This window comes from Tamandua tetradactyla, chromosome 4, assembly GCF_023851605.1.
Source record: "Tamandua tetradactyla isolate mTamTet1 chromosome 4, mTamTet1.pri, whole genome shotgun sequence".
NCBI classification, from domain to species: domain Eukaryota; kingdom Metazoa; phylum Chordata; class Mammalia; order Pilosa; family Myrmecophagidae; genus Tamandua; species Tamandua tetradactyla.
In genome coordinates, this window is record NC_135330.1 from 26,887,506 (window position 1) to 26,910,210 (window position 22,705).

Below are 22,705 nucleotides of genomic sequence, written 5' to 3' on the forward strand. Positions count from 1 at the left end.
TAAACTTAACTAAGTGGTGACTCCCATTGCAGCTACTGTCCCAGATATGGTATCACTGCTTGAGCAAATCAGTCGCCTGGTACTTGGTATGTAGCTATTGATCTGAGAAATGCTTTTTTCACAATAGCTGTCAGTAAGGACCACCAGAAACTGTTTGAATTCAGCTGGCAAGACCAGAAGTATACCTTCACTCTCCTGCATCAGGGCATATCAACTCTCCAGCCCTATGTCACAATCTTGTCTGCAGGGACCTAGATCATTTCTCCCTCCTACAAGATATCACACTGGTCTATTATATTGATGATGTCATGCTGACTGGACCTAGTGAACAAGAAGTAGCAACTACTATAGACTTATTGGTAAGGCATTTTTAGGTCAGGGAATGGGTGATAAATCCAACAAAAATACAAGTACCTTCCACCTCAGTGAAATTTCTAGGTGCCCAGTGGTGTGGGTATGTCAAATATCCCTTCTAAGGCAAAGATAAGCTGTTGCATCTGTCACATCCCAAGACCAAAAAAGAGGCACAGTATCTAGTTGGCCTCTTGAGATTTTGGAGAGAACATATTCCTCATTTCAGTATGCTATCCTGGCCCTTTAGTGAATGACCAGAAAAGCTGCTGGTTGAGTGGAGACCAGAAGAAGAGGAGGCTCTGTGACAAGTACAGGCTTTTGTGCAAACTACTCTGCCTCTAGGACCACAATATCCAGCATATCTAATGATGTTGGGAGTGTCAGTGGTAAACAGGGACGCTGACTGGAGCTGGTGGCAGGCCCCTATAGGAGAATCACAACGAGACCTTTAGGGTTTTGGAGCAAAGCCTTACCATCCACTGCAAATAACTACTCTCCTTTTGAGAAACAGCTTTTAGCTTGCTACTGGATCTTAGCAGAGACTGAATGCTTAACCATAGGCACCAAGTTACCACAAGACCTGAACTGCCTATCAGAGCTAGGTGTTGTTTGACCACCAAGCCATAAAGTTGGGCATGCACAGCAGCACTCCATCATAAAATGAAAATGGTGTACTAGAGATATGGCTCAAGCAGACCCTGAGGCACATGTAAGTTATATGAGGAAGTGGCCCAAATGCCCATGGTGCCACTCCTGCCACATTACCTTCTCTTTTCTGTACTAGAGCTATGGTATCTTGGGGAGTTTACAGGTGATTCTCCACAGTATGCAGGGACTACTGGAAGTGCACAGCTGAAGCACGACAACCCTTTTCTGGATGAACTTATAGGACAGTGGTGAGGGGAAATCCTCCAATGGGAGCAGTGCATCTGGTTGTTCATTTTGCTTAGGAGAACTGACCAGAGTTTCATTTGTACACTGACTCCTGGGCTGTTGCTAATGATTTGGCTGGATGGTCAGGGACTTGGAAGGAGCATGATTGGAAAATTGATGACAAAGGACATCTGAGGAACAGTTATGTGAATAGACCTTTCTGAATGGGCAAAGAACATAAAGATATTTGTGTCTCATGTGAATGCTCACCAGAGGGTGACTTCAGCAGAGGAAGGTTTAATAATCAAGCAGATAAGATCACCCATTCTGTGGATACAAGTCATCCTCCTTCTTTAGCACTCCTGCCATTGCCCAATGGGCTCATGAACAAAGTGGGCTTGGTAGTAGGGATGAAAGTTATGCATGGGATCAGCAACATGGACATCCACTCACCAAGGCTGAACTGGATATGGCCACTGTTGAGTGTCCAATCTTTCAGTAGCAGAGACTCACATTCAGTCCCCAACATTGCATAATTCCTCAAGGTGATCAGCATGCTACCTGGTGGCAGGTTGACTACATTGGACCACTTCCACTGTGGAAGGGGCAGCAATTTTTTCTAAGTGGAATAGACACATATCTGGATGTGGATTTGCATTCACTGCAGGGACTGTTTCCACAAAATTACCATATGTGAACTTACGGAATGCCTTTTCCATCATCATGGTGTTCCACAACAGCATTACTTCTGGCCAAGGAACCCACTTCACATCAAAGAAGTGTGGGAATGGACACATGCTCATGGGATTCTCTGGTCTTACCATGTTCCTCATCATCCAGAAGCAGCTGGATAGAGCAGTGGAATGGCCTTTTGAAGACCCAATTATGGTGCCAACTAGGTGGCAATACCTTGAAGGGCCAGGACAATGTTCTTCAGAAGGCTCTCGATGTTCTGAATCAGCATCTTCTCTATGGTGCTGTTTCCAGGGGAATTAGGACTGCAACCACACAATTGAAGTAAAGAAGAGTTTTCCAGGAATACAGGAGATCCTCTAGGGCATCTTTTAGTACTAGCATACCCTGTGATTAAAGTCAATGGAAAACTGCAACAACCCAATCCAGGGAGGACTTCCAGTGGCCCAGAAACTTCAGGAATGAAGACTTGGGTTACCCCACCTGGCAAAGAACTACAGCCAGCTGAGGTTCTTGCTGAGGGCAAACAGAACATGAACTGGGTAGCAGAAGAAGGTAGTAATAAATATGAACTACAACCACACAACCAGTTACAGAAATGAGAACTGTGATTATAGGAATACTTCCTCTCTGTTTTGTTATGAGTACATTTGCATTTGTATATAAGCAATTATCTCGTTTCCTTTTTATATGACATAAGTTGTATTGTTCATGTTATAGTATATAAGTCATAGGATATAAAGTTTAAGAGTGAATGTTACCTAAGGATTTATACCCTGTTCTGGAGAGATGTAGTGCGTTTCTGGTTGTATGCAGACAGTTGAGTAATGTTGAATGAAATATATGTCTGTTATTGTGTTCTATATGGAAATTAAGCATGTTTCAAGGTGATGTGTATAGCTACCAAGCTGACAAGGGGTAGACAGTGATGTTTAGATTCTGGTGAAAACTTGGCCAAGTGATGACGCTCAGTTGTCTGGTCAGTCGAGCACTGGCCTGGCCATTGCTCAAGGATATTTCATGGCTCATTGATAAACTGAAGGCTGGTGTATTAAATCAACAGTCAGTTGATTGCATCTGTAGCTGATTACATCTGTGATCAATTAAGGTGTGTCTCTCTCAATGAGATAATTGACTCAGTTGAAGGCATTTAAGGAAGAAGAGCGACTCGCTCCTTCTTCAGCCAGTGAGCCTCTTCTAGTGGAGTTCATCCAGACCCTTCAATGAAGCTGCCAGCTTTATATACTGCCTTATGGATTTGGACTCCTTCACTTCCCACAGTCGTATGAGACACTTTTATACATCTCATATTTACAGATATCTCCTGTTTATTCTGTTTCTCTAGAGAACTCTAACACTCTAACCAAAGTAATTTTTAAATTCAGTGCACTCCCAATCAAAACCCCAAAAAACTTCTTTATAGAAATGGAAATGCCAATCTTCAAATTTATATGGGAGGGTAAAGGGCCCCAAAGAGCTAATGCCATCTTGACAAAGAAGAATGAAGTTGGAGGACTCACAATTACTGATCTTGAAACATGTTACAAAGCCATAAAAATCAAAAGAGCATGGTAGTGGCACAAGGACAGAGCTATAGACCAATGGAATAGTATTGAAGGCTCAGAAATCAACCCTCACATTTGTGGCCAACTAATTTTTTATAAAGGGGCAAAGAGCACTCAGTCTGAATAGAATAGTCTCCTTACAAATGGTGCTGGGAAAACTAGACCTCCATTTGAAAAAAAAGGAGGAGGATCCCTACTTACATCTTATACAAAAATCAACCTGGATGGGTCAGAAACTTAAATATAAAAGCCAGAACTATCATACTCCTAGAAGAAAATGTAAGGAAGTATCTTCAGGGCTTTGTGTTAGGAAATGGTTTCTTAGACTTTGCACCCAAAGCACAAGCAACAAATGAAACAATTGATAAATGAGACCTCACCAACATTTAAAACTTCAGCACCTCAAAGGACTTTACCCTGAAAGTAAAACAACACCATACACAACGGGAGAAAATATTTGGAAACTACATCTGATAAAGGCTTAATATTAATAATATATATATAAATTCTTCAACTTACCAACTAAAAGACAAGCAAACTAATTTAAACTAAATCTAAATTAAATTTAAAGACTAGAATAGACAGCTCTCCAAGGAAGATATACAAAGGGCCAAAGAGACATGAAAAAATGCTCAAAATCATTAGCCATCTGGCAAGTGCAAATCAGAACCACAAAGAGATACCATTTCACACTCATTAGAATGGTGGCTATTAATATGACAACAGGAAATAACTAGCATTGCAGAGGATGCAGAGAAATAGGAACACTCATTCACTGATGATGACAATGTAAAATGGTGCATTCACTGTGGAAGATAGTTTGGTGGTTTCTCAGAAAGCTAAGTATAGAACTACTATATGAGCTAGCAATTCCATTACTAGGTATATACCCAAAAGAATGAAAGGAGATGCTTAAGAATATATTTGTGCACAGATGTTCGTAGTGGCATTATTCATAACTGCCAAAAGACAGAAATATCCTAAATGTCCATCAACCAATGAATAGATAAAGAAAATATGGTATATACATACAATGTCCTTCTGTGTGTCTTATTTTACTCAACATGATGTCTTTCAAAGATCTTCCATGCTGTTGAATGTATCAGGACTTCAATCATTTCATAGCTGAAATTTCTTGACAAAGAAGAATGAAGTTGGAGGACTCACAATTACTGATCTTGAAACATGTTACAAAGCCATTGGTCTATAGCTCTGTCCTTGTGCCACTACCATGCTCTTTTGATTTCTATGGCTTTGTAACATGTTTCAAGATCAGTAATTGTGAGTCCTCCAACTTCATTCTTCTTTGTCAAGAAATTTCAGCTATGCAATGATTGAAGTCCTGATACATTCAACAGCATGGAAGATCTTTGAAAGACATCATGTTGAGTAAAATAAGACACACAGAAGGACAAATATTCTATGATCTTTCTGATTTAAAATTATTACTATAAGCAAATCTTAGAACAGAATTTAGAATATATTACCAGAGGATGCGGTGGGGATAGGGAATGGGAGGTTAAGGTTTAAAATGTCCAAGATTCCTATTTGGAATGATGGAAATATTTTGGTGATGGATGGTGGTGATGGCAGCATAGCACTGTGAATGTAATTAACAGTACTGAAATATCTACCTGAATATGATTCAAAGGACTGAGACTTATCTTGTTGCCATCTATTGGGAAAAATAAAAGCATTTACCAAGCAAGAAAAAAAAAAAAAAAAAAGAGTTGGTTTGTGCCGGGATTTCCTTGGAGAACAGGGGAGAAGAAGGGGCACCGTGCAGGATTAAGAAACGACAGACACAGGAAGTTAGTTAAGTGGGGTGAGGGGGCTCAAGCTCATCAGAGCAAGAGCCCCGAATAAACTGATGTCTACATATTTATTGTGTTCTTACATGGGAACTGCTTTAGGGAGTATAATCAAAGCAAGATTATTTTTGAATATCTGTCATACCTGCAAAGTTACAAAGTTTGGTTCCCGGCTCCTTGTCCCAGGAACCATTTATTACTTATCAGAATGCTTTCAATTATGGTCTCTTTGGGCTCTTGAGTCTGTGTCCTTGAGAACATTTGCTTCAGTGGTTTTCCACATCAGGTGAGGATGGTGTTCCTTTGCTCACGCCTTTAGGCAACAGTAAAATGCTCCAGCCTTCAGAGAAAATCTCCAACAGGTCTGTGCCTCTGTTCGTTCTTCAGGTAGATAATCATGCCAGGGGCATCATGGGTTTTCTGTCTTCTCTTCTAATCCTTGCATTTCTTAGTAGTTTTTCTTTCCTAGTAACACTAACCAGCACCTCTAGTGCTCTGTGAAATTGAGGCAATAGTAGAGGTTATCTTTGCCTTATCCCCAGCATTTAAAGGAGGGCATCTAAGATTTCTTCATTAACCATAATGTCTGTTCTACATTTCTGGTATTGTTTTAGTTTCCCAGCTGCTAAAAAAAATTACCACACACCATGGGTTCACTTAAACAATAGACATTTATTGGCCCACAGTTTTGAGGATAACAGCAATCCAAAATCAAGGTGTCAGTAAGGCAATACTTTCATCCTGAAGTTTGGCATTATGGGGTTGGCTGATAGTGATCATTGGTTCTTGGCTTTTTTTATCACTCTTATCTGCTTTTGAATTTGAGATTACACTAGGCTCATAAAATGAGTTGGACATCACTACTCTTTTCCTATTGTCTGGAACAATACATATAAATTAGAAATTAAATGGAAAAATCAGAGTTCCTTTCCAAAAGGGGGAGCTTGCACTCTCTGAAGAGACAGACTTTATTACATTTCCATCCAGAAAAAGTCTTGTTTTGTTCAAATTTAGCACTGGTCCTTGTTTGGTATTTTGCCTGGCTTTTTCAGACATTGTTTTGCATAAACCTAGAGGACTCTTACTTAAAAGAAGAATCTGCTATTACTGTTGCTGAAATTCAATTTCATTTCTCAAGGAGTAGAAGCAGAGAAAAGAATTCCAAAACCATCTTTTGGTGAGGTAATTACATTTGTGTCTTTGTTGCCTGTAAGCTTAATTTTCCTTGCAGCTAAAGGTCAGAAATAGAGGTAAGTATGCACAAAAAAAAGATTGTGGTAGTTATATCCAGCGGAATGTCATCAAGGAAAACAAAGATAGTTGAAGGAAAATGTTTTGGCAGGAATTGTTGTAATGTTTGGTTTAAGAATTCTGAACTTCCCAGTGCCTCATTTAGACCAGGAGGACAGAGTAAGGTACCATGAAAAGCGAAGTAGACTTGAAGTACTTTGATGATTGAGTTTCTTGTTTTATGTCAAATTTTCCCTCTGTTCAATTAATCAACTAAAGATCCATGTCAGACTTTTTTATACAGAGCCCCTAAGCTCCATGTCATTAAAATGGAAAACACTAGCTCCTCCACTATAGTTGGTCTGAAAGGGAAGCTAAGTGTAACTTTGGGGTAGTAAATGTCGCTATGGGGAGATAAAATAGTAGCCTTTGATTTTTCTCTAATAATTGGTATTGGCTCTGAAAAGATGTTTCCAAGTTCGTATCTCTTTTGCCTCCACTCCACTGACAACAAGCAAAACAACCTGAGAAAGAGGTTGTATATGCAAGAATATGTGCATGAAAAAGAAAAATGGAGATATCTCCTATATTCCCTTAGCCTGAAATATTCTCACCTATCTCCCAACTGCTCCACCATAGTCACCAGGAAACCTCTGTCCCTTTTTCTAAAATTTGTTCAAATATTTTCCCTTCTGTAAAGCTTCACCAGAAATCCTATACCAGACTCTAAACCACCCTGTATCTATTGCTATCACAGAATTGCTTATTATAGTGCAATTATCTCTTTTCAAGTCTGTATCTATGAAGTCAGAACATATGTCTCATTTAACTCTGTAGCCTGTATTTAAGCATACAAGAATTGCTTAATAAGCATTTTGAGTGAAAGGTTTATTTCACATCCTCATTTTAACTGAAAGATTAATGAAGTTTGTAAACATGTTCTCAGGGTTTCATAATTGGACTTATACAAAGTTCTGTATTACTACTGCTTTGTCCAGGAGTAAGTACATAACATAATTTAATATTTCATGTGTAACTCTATCACTATGCCTATCATCCCATATGACAACATAGAAAAATGCTCCTGCTCAGTAATTATTGGGAAGCTGAGAATAATGATTTAAGTGTCCCTCCAGTCACTGAAAGCAAAAATATATGACCAACTTTTACTCAGGAAGATAGCATATTTTCAGTTGCTTCAGATTAGTGAGATGGATTTGGCCTGCTGGTGGGCATTTATGAAGCGATTGGCTAGGAGAAAGCAGAAATCAAAAAGCAGAGATAATTTGCTTGTGAGGTGCAATTAATTTCCCCCATTGTTTCCCACAGGAAATAGCGAGAACTAACTGGCTTAGGTAGATTTTAGCACAACACTAACCTGGCCAAAATAAAAACTTCGGATTCCTTGAAAGTTCTTTTTTTTTTCTTTCCATTTTCTGTTTGCTGACACTCCATCGATAAACATCAAGTATTTGCTAATTTAAATAACCCAGGCATTAATAAATACAAAGAGCTGTAAAACATGATTTTTTTCCCATCATGCCTGAGAAATCCATAAGAAAGGGCTAGGATTCGATAGACCAGGCTTTTCTCTACTTGTTGAGATGCTGATCTTCCAAGATTTCTTCTTTTGATAAAATCTACAATCCAATTTGCAAGGATTTCCAGATTCTATTTTGTTATATTGAGATTTCAGAGAGAATCCCAAAGATTTTTAGGACTTCGGTAGCTCTGAAGGTAAACTGAACATCCAGATTCTAGTACCAAAAAGTCATATTAAGTCATATTAAGTCACTGCACTCACCCAAATCTGTACCACATACATGATAAAATGAAGTAAAATCCCCTTTTTCATGAGAATTCATGATTTGAGGCTCACTCTCCCAAATGACAATCTGAAGTTGGGTGATGGCTGCATGTTGGTTGAGAGTGATGTTGAGGTGAATTTGGAAGTGCCTAACAGCTCAGGGCTGTTATGTGATCTCCTGGTCCTTTACTGCTTGGCTTTATCTACCCCCCTTCCTTTCCCTAATCTTACCATTCAGGTATGCCATTTACAACACAGCAGAAGTGGGAAAGGGAAGGGTGAGGCAAAAGAAAGTTTCATTAGGTCATTGCCAGAACTGCTGAAGCAATAAGTCTAGAGTAGATTTCTCAATCCAAAAAAGGACTGATCATACCTACAATTGAGAATGAAAATGCCCCAAGATTTGTGCTCTTGCCAGTGGCCCACGCTAGTCCCTGGCAACAAGATCTGCAGGTAAAACCTCGCATCATTGTTTAGAACTGCTTATAGTATTCCCTGAGCATGAGAGAGACAGAACATGGGTTGGAGATCAGTCCCATTGGTAAGAGGGAAAACAACTAATTGTGTGTGTTTAAAACTTGTGCCTATAAAATTTCCATAGACCTTTGTTTCAAGGGGTTCACTGAGATGTGTGCATAGAAGAATGTAAGAAAATATGAAGCTTACATAAGGAAGGTAAGGTTATGCTTTTCCTTGAAAATAGATTTAATTTTTTTCAAATTAGAGATGCTCTGTGTCTCCTTCCCAAATCATCTCCAAACACATATCTCCTCTTGGCAAATGTAAAATTATCTAGAAGAACTTTTTGAAGATAGGAGAAGAAAGCATCACATTTCCTTCTATGTTTCTCTATCAGAAAGTATATATTCAATTAATTTCAACTTTAGAACTGTCTGTGAGATGTTCAGATCATTCCCTTTGACAGAAAAGAGGGAAGGATGGAGAATCACAATCACTATGACGATTTGAAATATGAAAAAGTTCTTATGTCAGTTAGTGCTGGTATAATAGGCAAGGGAAAATGACCCTCAATGGAAAGGGTCCATTGAGCAGAGAATAGCAGGGAGTACACTTAAAAGGGTGTACTTCCTTTGTTCACTAAGTGCTTTCCTTTGTTCACTAAGTTGTTCAGTTGTGCAGTAATAGGCCAAGAATGAAAATTAGTATCCTGTGATCAATAAGTTTAAAGATAAGCTGGTTCTCCCTGACACTACTGACATTCTCACCATTCTAGCCCCCACATTTGGCTCCTTCAGCAAATTAGCATTCCTCGGTGGAGGCTGGGAGGGAGGGTTAGCCTCAGGAGGCTCAGTTGGCCAGTGGCATGATGTTTTTTCTCAGGGATGCAGCATCAAGCATGGATCTCCGGAGAGATGAGGGCTTCCTTGGCCATCTTGTAGATCATGTGGTTAGAATGCCCCCAGGTTGAAGAAATAAATGAGCTCCACTTCAGTGTCAAACCTCATGACAACCTGGAATGTCTTTCTGGCATCCAGCTTGGCCTGAACTTTCATTCCTGATTTGAGGTTTTCTGGAATGATGTAGTGTATTGCTTCTCTCCAGTGAGTTCCAGGATGGTCTGCATTCTTACCAGTGACATATTCCAGGAGGGCCACCCCCCTTCTAAACAGGTTACTTTGGTGAATGCACTGTAACTCTCTGCCCAGACAGCTTTGATTCCTAGCAGGAAAGACTGTTGGCTGTCCAATCATGGGAGCTCCCTAAGCCATACTCTTTGCTGGCCATAATGATCAGGGGAAGACTGCCTGCTGGTACCCTCAGAGGCATCTACTTATTAAAAACATTTGTTGAACAAGTAAATGTTGGAAAATGTCCCCTTTGCCATGATAGTGTCATTACTTTGGGAGGAGCCATAGGAGTTGAACTCTCATGGAGTCAGTGCTCTGTTACTTAAGTTGTGAGCAGCAGGGCTGTTTCTAGTGGTCTTTTCAGCCAGAGAGATGTGGTCAGTTTTATTGAGTATCTCCCAAATTTAAGAGTGCATAGGCACCCACTATAGATTTAGGGGGCTAAAGATCCAAAGTCAGGTTTTCAAAGAAAGGTAGTGCTTTAATGTTTGTAGATTTGGAATTCCAATAATACACCTTACCTGCTGGGGCTGCTAAGGCATTCCAATTTTCATTCACGGTTTCTATTTTCTGGTAGACATCCTTAAACATCCTAGGAATGACACGCTGATGCTTGAACATCTGGTTCTCATCTCTGGTTGACCAAATGTCTTTCAGAAATACCTGTTGTCCCTTTGCATTTACCCCTCAATGGCTCTTTTTCAAAGTTGATCCTGATGGTCTGAGCAATTGCTACACTATTACTAAGGGAGAAATGGCTAAATAGGTGTTAAGGTGGACTTGACCTTCTGTTTCCAGACAGCACCCCAATGGCTACAAGGTCTACCTGTGTGGTGGCTTCTACCATGCATTTCTGTAAGGGCCCACTATTACCAATGCAGGTCATGCAGCATAGGTCACAACACCAAACCCAAGCTGAGAAAGAAAAGGCATGATACACTTTCTTGTAGATAATAGGTGATCACACCATTTCCAGGGGACAGGCTTGTTCTGATGTAAGTCTTCACGTTTAGACCAGCAGACACAGCTTTTGTGCTAACAATTCTGCTCCTAACATCAAAGAGTATTGCTGGTGTTTGTGCAGCTAGTAATGGCAGCAATTAACACAGAACCATGAGGAAGGATGAATTTACTATTATTATAAATAAGCATCTTATGGTCAGTAAGATAGCCTGGAGCAATATGGAATTCTTCAAACCCTTTCTAGGCTCCAAGGCAGCTCAAAGGCTTTTTGGGTCCACTGCAGCAATGCACTACTGTTTTCAAATCTAATCCACAACCTGGATAAAATCTTGGTCTTGAGAGGAATCACTGAAATCTTAAAACATCCCTACAGCCTGAAGGTACTCTTTTAATATGCTTAACTTTTCTTCATCACAGCTGTCTGTAACAGGTACATGATACTAACTTCATCAACTGGGAAAAAGGCAGCAGGTGCTCCACTTTCTGGACACACGGTGACAATCATAGCTTGGTCAACAATGGACAGCTAGGCTGGCCCAAAGAACTCTATAAATTTGCCTACCACCCCAGCCTAGTGGAGGTACTTGGTGATGGTGAGCAGGTTGTCAGTGGTTGGTACCAGAGGTTGGGGATGCCCCATCAGCCTGTAGCCAATCACCTGGGGGAAGCACCATGCTGATTGGCTGACCCAGCATGACAGCTTCTGCTTGGATACCACCCATACCCTAACCAAGAATGCTCAATCTATCATCATGGTAGTGTGTGAATCCATGTCCACAGAGGTTTCCAGGGTAATAATAACCATCTTGATCAAATATCACTCTTGCCAAGTACTCCAAATTCACCTGGTAAGATTCCTGGGTTAGGGAAGGAATACTCTGCATATTGTGAAAAGCTGGAGAACCCCACTTTAAAAATTCAAATCATTCTCTATTTCTTTCAATTTTCTGGTCTTGAGTCTTCTGTAAACTGTGCCCTTCTATTGAAATCAACCAGGATGGAATGATCAACTGCAAGATTAGCAGGATAGAAAGGGTTTGTTTTCTCTGGATCATCTCCTAGCTGTTTCACAGCATCACACATTCCATCAAAGTCAACCACAGGTAGCACATCTGTAGAGTCCCTCAGGACATCCTCGGAAGGCCTAAATGGTACTTTTATATTCTTATGCTGCATGACATTCTAATTTAGGATATTCTCAATGTCATTTTTCTTCACCAAAAGCTCGTCACAGCTCCAAATGGCTGCCTCCAGGAGAGCTCTGAAAGGAAATGGCAAGCATCCAAATCTTGGGTCTTCTAATTTATTCAAATTTAATGAATTATGTTTCTGGTTATGCAGAATCCAGCGGCTCGGCAACGTGCATGAATGGGTTGCTCATGATTACTGATGGACACCTTCCGGTGGACTGCACCGTTCGTCTCCCGCAATTAGCGTGCAGCCAAGAATGTGCCGGGCTGGCTCGATGCGCTGTGCAGTTACAGCGCAGCCTCGGCGCTCCTCCCCTCTCCACCTCAGGGATCTCGAACCTGTGGGCTGAGCACCCGTGGAGCAGAGCCGGCAGCTAGAACAGGAACAGGCCACGCACTTGGCCTCAGCCATGGGTGGTCGGTAAAATTAGTCATGTTTTGTGATTACTTTGCAAGCCTTCCTTTTCATTAATTCTCTGTTATAAAACTGTCTTCACAAGGGAATACAAAAGGAAGAAAAGCCAAAGTTAGCAACATGTTGAGGGTCAAGTGTGTGATGATACCCTCCTTGTTCCCCACCCAACTCCCACACTCATTTGCTTATTCACTCAACAGATGTTTAGTGAACTTGCTTCTGTGCAAATCACTGATGTAACAATAGTGTAATATTTATCAGTTGAAGTTTATTTTGTGGGTACATGGTTTTTGGGTTTGCTTTGCTTTTCCCACTGACAATTCAATCAGGCACTTCCACATGAGGGAAAGGAATGCTTTCCTACAGCCCCACAGGAGGTCAGGAACAGACTCTGGGTTTGATTACCCCCCTCGGCTGCTCCTTCTACCAGCTTATGTTTCGAACTGTGTTCTAGATCATCAAAACCCTTTAGCACTTCTAAGGAGTGCCCCCCGTCAACAAATGTAGCCATAGCTTTTCTTCCTTTTGTCCCCCTCTTCTACCCCTTTTTTCCTCTTCTTTTACCTAAGTAAGGCATAGCTTTGTATCCTGTCAGCCAAATTATCATAAACACTTATTTAAAACAGTCTCTTCAGTTCATCAACTCAGCAGAGAAATCTAATAAATGCACTCACACCCATATTACCTGATCTTAAATATCCAACTGCTAGAAAGTAATATAAATTATTTTATTTAATGAAAAATTAAATAAAACCTCAAAAAATGACCATTTGCATTTATTTCAACATTCTATGGATGGGGTTGCATCCATTCTCTAATAGTAATTACTCACTCGTATATATTATACTTAACACATTACAAACCAGGTTCACACGCATCTCATTTGAGTGCCTCACACAGCCCTTTGGGAATGAAAGCCAAACTAGGGATTAATACTCCCCATTATGCAAGAGATCACATAGAGAGTTTGCAGTTTGGTGACTGATGATGTAAGATTACCCAAATTCTATTTGGCAGCTCCAAATCTTATACTCCTAATGTATTTTATGAGAACAATGCTCTTTGAAAGGAATGGGTTTGTATGAAACAAAACTAAACTTGCTTATATATCAAAGAAGCAGAGCTATGTGTTGCAGGCACAAGTAGCAGAAATGGGATCACATGCCATTTTCTCATCATTGAGACAAACTTGGCCAATCATGAGCTAAGGTAGGATGTCTAGAAAGTTTATTTGGGGACCCTATCATTCTTCTCACCTTTTTCCCATACATCCTGGCCATCCTTGCCCGTTTCAGACAACTTTAACCTTCTGCTTGCCTCATACTTCTCCATTTATCTAAAAAGAAAAAGGCATTTCAAAGATCCACATGTTATCCTTCCCACTGTGTAAAGGGCGTAATGGAACAATCAGAAAGCACAACTCTGTGTGTTGCTGAGAAATAGCACTCTTTTTCCCTAAGAAATTGTGCTTGTGCATGTGTAATTTTGCATGTGTGTTGAGAGGCAGGTTGAAGGGGTGGAGGATAAGTTGAAAAATAGTGATAAGGTTCCAAACAGTCATCTAGAGCTCAGTCTCCCTAGAATTTGGGAGCATCCATTAATCAGTATGTATTCTCAGAAAATGGAATCTGCCTTATATTGGCAGAGAATCCTTTTCACTGCCTTCAACTTTTCCTCATCTCAAACTCCAAAGCGTGGCTCCTACATCACATCACTCTCTACTCCTGCCTCTAACATTTTTCCAAGATATGGATATTTACTTTCCTAGCACAATTAATGTTTTTAATAGGAATAAGGAACAACACACAGCATACCAACACACATAAACATGTAATTTTCTGACATCCAGGAAAAATTTTTAAGCTTTACATACTATTTCTATTCCTAAAAAACTCAGCAATTCATTTATTCATTCCTGCAACATTTATTAATGCAATAATTTAATGAATACCTACTCTAAACTTTCCCTATGTTTTAGAAATCCAGTAGATCCCAGGGATGAGCCTGGGCCTGGCACCAGGGGACTGACAATGCCTTCCTGAACAAAAGGAGGAAAAGAATTGTAACAAAAAAAGGTATCAGTGAATTTGAGAGAGTTCAAATAGAGTCAAGAGGCTATTCTGGAGGCTGCTCTTATGCAAGCTTCAGCTATATATTGCTAATTATCATGGTTTACCAATCCCCAACCAAAACCATTCCTGTTAACCCTAAAGAACACCTTGGGCTCTGTCTAAGATTCTGTAAAGGTTCCATGGACTAAGATTACTTTCCAGAAACCTACAACCTCCATATAGGTTCCTAGGCCAGATAAGTCCTGAAACCCAGAGGGGCCAGCCTCTCCAGAACATCAGCTAGTTTCATCCCCCTATCCCATATTATCAACAACCTTTTCCAGTATGAAAAAGCTAGAATGAGCATAGCCCTAATACCCCTAAAAATTGGGAGAAAAACAAAGGAGAAGGAGGAGTTATAACAGAAAAGATAGGATTTGACAAATGAGTATGACTACTGAATCATTATATGGATATTTGTTTCAGTCTCCAGTGTCTTGGAACAGCTAGAAGGAAAAACATAAAATTGTGGAACTGTAACCTATACCAAACTCTGAAATCTGTTCTATAACTAGTTGTGGTGTGCATTGAAATTTATTGCCTTTTTGTATATATGTTATTTTTCACAATAAAAATATGTATATTTAAAAAAATCAAGTATAGGGTTCTGTCCTTCTTGGCTACAGTGGTAAGTTCAAGGCTCATGACCCAAACTAGACAATCAAATCTTTCATAAGATTTTATGTTTGGAAATTTGGATAGTGGGTCTTTTCTTATTTTGGAATCTTCAATTGTAGGATCATGCAAGCCTGGAGTTGCAAGTAGCCACCTTTCTACATTGACTAGAAGTTGTCTGCCAAATAATACAAGCACACAGAGGAGAGTAGAATGCAGGAATGGAGTGAGGGAGAGCAAGAGGAAAGGAAAGAGAGAGCCCTGGTGACATCTTTTGTACCCTGTGTCTAAAGTTTGAGCAACCCCTAGACCTTGTAGTTATATGAACCAATAGATTCCCTTTCTACTTGATCCACATTGAATTGAGTTTCCATCACTCATAACCAAAATGTCCAGAGTATTAAAACATACTTTGGATTTTGGATACATACTAAGGACTTTGGATTTTATCCTCTGGGCAATGAAACGGTCCATTGAGAGTTTTGAGGCAGTGAATAGATTTGTGTTTTAGAAAATTCCTGGTAAATAGTATGAAGAAAAGGTAGGAGTAAGGGAGGGATTGACAGTAAGTCCATCTATAAAGCTAGTAGGGCTGCCAGTGAGTTTAGTTGTAAAGCTTTTGGCATAAAGTTAGTAAATGAGAGACCAGAAGGTCCTGAACTAAAGCCATGGTTGTGACCTTGAGTGTGAAAACCAAAGCTGGATAAATACTCCCCATTTTGCAGGAGATGAAATAGAGAGTATGCAGTATCTATTTTGAAGAACATTTAAAAGGTAACTAACTGGATAAGAGTAATGAAGGAAATGGAAGATTCAGAGACATATAGTGTCTTTGTTGCATGAATTTTTAGGTTGAATTGTGTTTTGGTTAACCAAGAGAAGGAATCCAAAAGGAGACAAATATGGGGAGGGTATGTAACTTCATTTAGGGAACTTTTAAATGCCCTGTTTCTATGATACTTCCATATGGAGATGACCAGGTGGCAGTTAGTTATAATTCAGATGCTTAGGGCTAAGATCTAGGCAGGAGATCCAGATTTGAAAGTCATCACTATAAAGATGACACCAGAAGCTTTTGGCATGGAAGAGGTTACCCAGGGAAATTGGGGCGATTGTGTGGTGTGATAAGAGAAGAGGCCCAAGGACTGAACTTTGGAGAATGGGAGCATTTAAGGTGTGGCCTTGTGATGGAGATTGGAAAGATGTCAAGTTGAAAGGACTCATGAAAGAATGGTGTCCCAGAAGCCAACCTACTGAGGAAGAAGTAGTCAACTATGTAAAGTGCCAAAGAGAGATCAAGTAAGATAAAGACTATAAACTGTCCTTTATTTGACTATTCATAAGTCACCAGTGACTGGAGCCTGAGCACTTCCAAGGAACTATAGGAGCCAAGAAGACAAAGCTTAATGAGCAGAATAAATAAGAGGAAGCATTCCATCCAACTGTACCTTTTTATTATTTGCAGATGCAATACGTAGAATTTCGCTGCATGCTATGCCTAACACACAATATTGTACAGAAAATTCTTAGTCTTTTATGATGAGTTGCAGACTTCTAAGAAATATCTTGTGGATGAGAATGGAAATCACAGGCAATCTCAGAAACCCAAAAGATGCATCCTCCAGAGTCATCCAGTTACTGTGTTTGTGTCTAGCTAGATTGTTCTTCAGTGCCCAGTTACCACATGTGGTAGTTAGATTCAGTTGTCAACTTGGCCAGGTGAAAGCACCTAGTTCTGTTGCTGTGGACATGAGCCAATGGTAGGTGAATCTCATCTGTTGCTAATTACATCCGCAGTCGGCTAGGAGGCGTGTCTGCTGCAATGAGTGACGTTTAACTTAATTGGCTTGTGCTTAAATGAGAGAACGCAATGTAGCACAGTCTAGCAGCTTGGCATTCCTCATCTCAGCACTTGCAGCTCAGCCTGGGCCCTTGGAGATGGAGAAAGAAATCACCCCGGGGAAAGTTGTTGGAACCCAGGGGCCTGGAGAGAAGACCAGCAGAGACCATCCTGTGCCTTCCACGTAAGAAAGAACCTCAGTGGAAAGTTAGCTGCCTTTCCTCTGAAGAACCAACAAAATAAATCCCCTTTTATTAAAAGCCAATCCGTCTCTGGTGTGTTGCATTCCGGCAGCTAGCAAACTAGAACACCACATGACTCTCATTTATGGTAAGTGATTTAATTGTGATTGAATAATGACAGTTTACAAAATGATGATTTGTATCTTTGCTCTAGCCCAGTCTCAGATGGTCTGGGAATCATGTCAGGGTTTGAAACTTAGCGATTTTATGTGTGTGTTTCACAATCACAGAATTAGGCATGATGAAAGAAAAAAAAAAAAAGACAATATTTTTACCATGCTTTAAATAACTCTGACCCTAATGAAAAATGGATGGAAAATGAAGGGAAAATAAAAGAGAGGAAAGGAGAAAAGACTAGAAGAGAGGGGGGAAAAAAGAAAAAAGGAAAAAAAATAAATGAAAAGGTAGTTCTCATCAATGGAGCACATTCTTAGGCTCTCGTGTATGATAGCACCTGAGACCAAGATCTTTACAACGGCAGAAAAATTGGTTATAATATGGTCTGATTGCACAGCTTCCGTTCTCTCTGCATTTTTCTAGCATAGAAGATATATATAAAGAAATAAATGGTCTCACTAACCTGTGAAACTACTTGGAAGTTGCATGTCATGGGAACCTAAACTCCCTATATCCCTGAGTATAAATATCACCATAGCAGGGAGGATGCCTGAAGGATGAGGCTTCTGACCATTCTGCCATTTATTCACTGATCCAGCCACATATTTATTGAACTTCTGCTCTAGGCCAAGCACTGTGCAAAGTCCTGTGGATACAGAGATTAAAAGCTTAGATCCCAACCTCCAGTAGCTCAGGGACTCATCTTTACATTGCATTAATCTGAGCAGACTTTAGAGCCTCCTTCACTAACATGCTCTGTGACTTTAAGCAAGTCCCTTATCCACTCAATGCCTCTGTTTTCTTCTCTCTAGAATGGGAGTAATATTAGTGAATATCTTATAGGGCAGCTGTGAGAATTTAATGAGGATTAGAATGTATAAAGGTCTAAGACCAGTACCTAGCTCATGGTAATCACTCAATAAATATTAGTTGCTATCATTTTCTCATTATCACTATTAATGCTGTCATAAGAAAGAAAGACACTGTTTCTTGGAATTTTTTTTTGAAACCCTAACATTTTATCTTGTCCGATGAATGAAACTGCTTGCAACTACTGTGTTAAAAAGGCCCATGTCAAGTCCCAGATTCCTGTGAAGTCCTCAGCTGGCCACACCCTAGTGAGTTATAATTTCTAATATCTTGACTTTTGCACTCACTCTAGATGCTTAGGAAATTAGAGGGGATTTATAAAATGCCTTTTGGTGATTATGGTTTTATTTCTTGTTAAAGGAAGATGATTTTCCACATGCCCACACCTTCAACTTTGACCCATTTCCCAAGATAAATTATAGCAACTGCTCTTAATTGTCCAGATGTTGACTACTACTCGGTTGACTATCTGTATGTTTTTAATCCTGGAAGCAAGAGTTTCATCATCAGAAACAAAGCTGTGATGAACTAACAAAATGAAACAAAACTCTTAATTTCCTGTCCCTGGAGCTGTTAGGGTATTCCGGTAAGTTCACAAGTACATTATAGACTTTGAAGGATCTTTAAAAATCTTTTGCAAATTTCAACAAGATCCATGTGAATGATGCACACTGATCTTGGTGTTCTCATATAAAGTATTATAAGTACCAGACTTATAAAAGCAAAGAATGGAATGGGTCAGCCAAAGGGTAAGCAAGGAGGTATTGACAGCATGTTTTGATATTCAGCCTCTCTATGTCTGGGAACCTTGAAAATCATCTATATCCATTCCTCTGTCTCCCTAAGAAGGAATATTTTTCCTTAGAAATTTCATGAAATTGGAATTTCAACAGGTTAGCCATAAGCAAGTTGTGATATGCAGTCATAGCTAGCCGATGGCTCTCCGAGGTTTCCACCTTATCATTATCCTCATCCTGCTTATCCTTGCATCTTCCTGAGTCTCCACTCCTCCACCAATTCCAGTTGTCTAAGGTACAAGCCACCACAGAGATAGTCAAGCAAGTATTTATGGGTCCAGTTATGGACTAAACCTATGTAAGCGTCTGTTGTGGATGCAAAAGAATTCTGTGATGGGCAGTGTGATGGTGGCTCAGCAGGCAAAATTCTCACCTGCCATGCCGGAGACCTGCATTCAATTCCCAGTGCCTGCCCATGTAAAAAAAAAAAAAAAATCTGTGACTTTATGCACTTTGGGAGACAAAAAGAACACATCCAAATCAATAAAAGAGCCATAACGTATCTAAATAATAATGCATACCTCTGACATGGGAGTCATAAAATAAGGGAACTTGTATTAGTCAGGGTTCTCTAGGGAAACAGAACCAACAGGAGATATCTATAAATTTGAGATTTATAAAGTTATCTCATGCAACCATGATAATGGAGGAGTCCAAATCCATAGGGCAGGCTATAAAGCTGGCAGTTCTGATGAAGGGTCTAGACAAACTCCATAAGAGAGTCTCACTGGCTGAAGAAGCACTGAAAAGGCTCTCTTCTCCCTTAAAGCATTAACTGATTTGATTATATCATTGTTGGGGGGAAGGGGGGACACAACTTAGTTGATCACAGATGTAATCAACCACAGATGTAATCAACTAACTGATGATTTAATACACTCGCCTTCTGGATTATGAACCAGCCATGAAATATCCTTGCAGCAATGGTCAGGCTAATGCTTGCCTGAACAGAAAACTGGACATCATCACTTGGCCAAGTTGACACCAGAACCTAACCATCACAGTCCACCCCTTGTCAATTTGGCAACTATATACATCACTTTGAAACATGCTTAATTTCCAAATAGAACACAATAACAGACATGGATTTTGCCAAACAAAACTCAACTGTCATGCATAAAACCGTAAATGCACTACATCTTTCCATAATAGGGTGCAAGTCCTTGGAAACATTCAACCTTAAACTTCATATCCTATGACTTAAATACTATAACATGAACAATAGAACTTATGTCATATGATGAGGGGCAAATAAGATATTTGCTTATTACAAATCCAAACACAGTCATAACAAAACAAGGAGGAAACATTCCCACAATCACAATCTTCATTTCTGCAACTGGTCACATGGTCATAGTTCACACTGGTCACTACCTTCTTCTACTACTCATTCCATGTTCCCTTTCCCCTCAGCAAGCACTTCAACTGGTGTGGTTCTTTGCCAGGTGGGTCGACCCAAACCTTCATTCGTGAAGTTTCAGAGCCATTGGTAGTCCTGCCTGGAATGGGTTGTTGCAGTTTTCCATTGACTTTATCAAAGAGTATGGTAGTACTAAAAGATACCCTAAGGGATCTCCCATATTCCAGGAAACTCTTCTTTACCTCCATTGTGTAGTTGCAGTCCTATTTCCTCTTGATAGTCAGTATCAATCACCCCAGATGAAACAGTAACCCCCTTTTGTGCCTGTTGATTCAGTGGCATGAGAAGCCCAAAGTGGCCAAGTGGCAGTCTTAACTTCCAATTCAATGGAATCATTATTGTCTCCTGGTAGGACACTCCTCCTTTTGGAACAAAGACTTGCAAACTAGCAGAGCTTAAGGTTTCAGGGACAGGAAGCAAAAATTTTCCTAGTGAATCACTAGGGGTGATAGTGAGTGGTGCCACTCTCATTTCCATCCCTTGATTCCTGGACCCATGAATCCTGGCTATAGGAGAAATAGCACCATAGAGTGGATGCTGATTCAGAGAATACAGAGCCTCCTAGAGAACACTGCCTCAGCCCTGCAAGGTACTGCTACCTAGTTGTAACTGTAATTGGGTCTTCAAAAAGCCATTCCACTGTTCTGTCAACCCAGCTGCCTTGGATGATAGGGAGCATAGTAAGACCAAAGAATTCCATGAGCATGTGTCCATTCCTGCACTTCATTTGCTAAGAAGTGGGTTCTTTGACCAGAAGAAATGCTGTGTGTAATACAATGACCATGGATAAGGCATCTGTAAATCCACAGATGGTAGTTTTTGTGGAAGCATTGCAGGAAGGGAAGGCAAACCCATATGTGAAGTATGCATCTATTCCAGTTAGAACAAATCACTGCCTCTTCCATGATGGAAATAGTCCAGTGTAATCAACCTGCCACCAAGTAGTAGGCTGATCATGCTGGGGAATGATACCATATCAGGGACTGAGTGTGGGCTTCTGCTGCTGACAGACTGGGCACTCCACAGTGGCTCTAGCCAGATCAGCCTTGGTGAGTGGAAGTCCATGTTGCTAAACCTATGCATAATCTCCAGCCCTACCACCATGCCCACTTTGTTCATGAGTCCATTGGGTGGTGGCAGGAGTGGCTACATAAAGAGGATGACTTGTATCCATAGGATGGGTCATCTATCCACTTGATTATTAAAACTTTCTCTGCTGAAGTCACACCCTGGTGAGCATTAACATGGGATGCAAATATCTTCATGTTCTTTGCCCATTCAGAAAGGTCTATCCACATACCCCTTCCCCAGACCTCTTTTTCACCAATTTTCCACTAATGCTTCTTCCAAGTCCCTGACCACCTAGCCAAATCATTAGCAACAGCCCACGAGTCAATATAGAAATGCATCACTGGCCAATTATCCTTCCAAGCAAAATGAACAACCAGGTGAACTGCTCCAAATTCTACCCATTGGAGGATTTCCCCTCACCACTGTCCTGTAAGGACATCCCAGAAAGGGGTTGTCATGCTGCAGCTGTCCACTTCCAGTGGTCCCTGCATATTGTGTAGAACCATCTGAAAACCAGGCCTGAGTTTTCTCTTTTTCAGTCATATCTGCATTTCTCAAGTTTCTGGTAAAAGATGTGTCCTCTGGTCACTCCTGGGTTGCATGAGCAGGTCTTCCATAATAAATCCACTCTAACATTCCAATCTCTCTAAGCCTCTGGATCCCCTCATCTACATTATACCAGTTCTGACATTTCAATCCCAGGCAATGTTAGCCATCTTCTAGTCCATGTTTCAGCCAACAAGCTGAAATAAGCTGTTATTGCCCTTTTCTAACCCCTCAAGCTACAACATTGAATGCAGAATGTTTGTGTAGTGGGCCCATATCAATAATTTCAGCTTCATCCAATTTTATATTCTTTCCACCATTACCCCACACTCTTAATATCCATTCCCACACATATTCCCCTGATTTCTGTCTGTACAGATTGTAAAATTCACACAGTTCTTTTGGAGTATAGAATACATCTTCATGGGTCACACTTTGTACCTCACCATTCAGGATCTTTTGGGACTTTAGTGTTGTTATAAGTCTTGAAGAAAAGAAGGGTGATGGGGGTGGGTCATGAAAAGAAGTAGAATAGTCATTCAAGCCCAATGCCTCAGGGCATTCCATTACAGTTTCATCTGGTGAA

The 22,705-nt window shown here is 40.3% G+C and overlaps 1 pseudogene; it reads right to left on the minus strand.

Moving 5' to 3' along the window:
• Positions 1-9,684: 9,684 nt before the first annotated feature.
• Positions 9,685-12,266, minus strand: LOC143680186 (cytoplasmic aconitate hydratase pseudogene; annotated as a pseudogene).
• Positions 12,267-22,705: the final 10,439 nt, after the last annotated feature.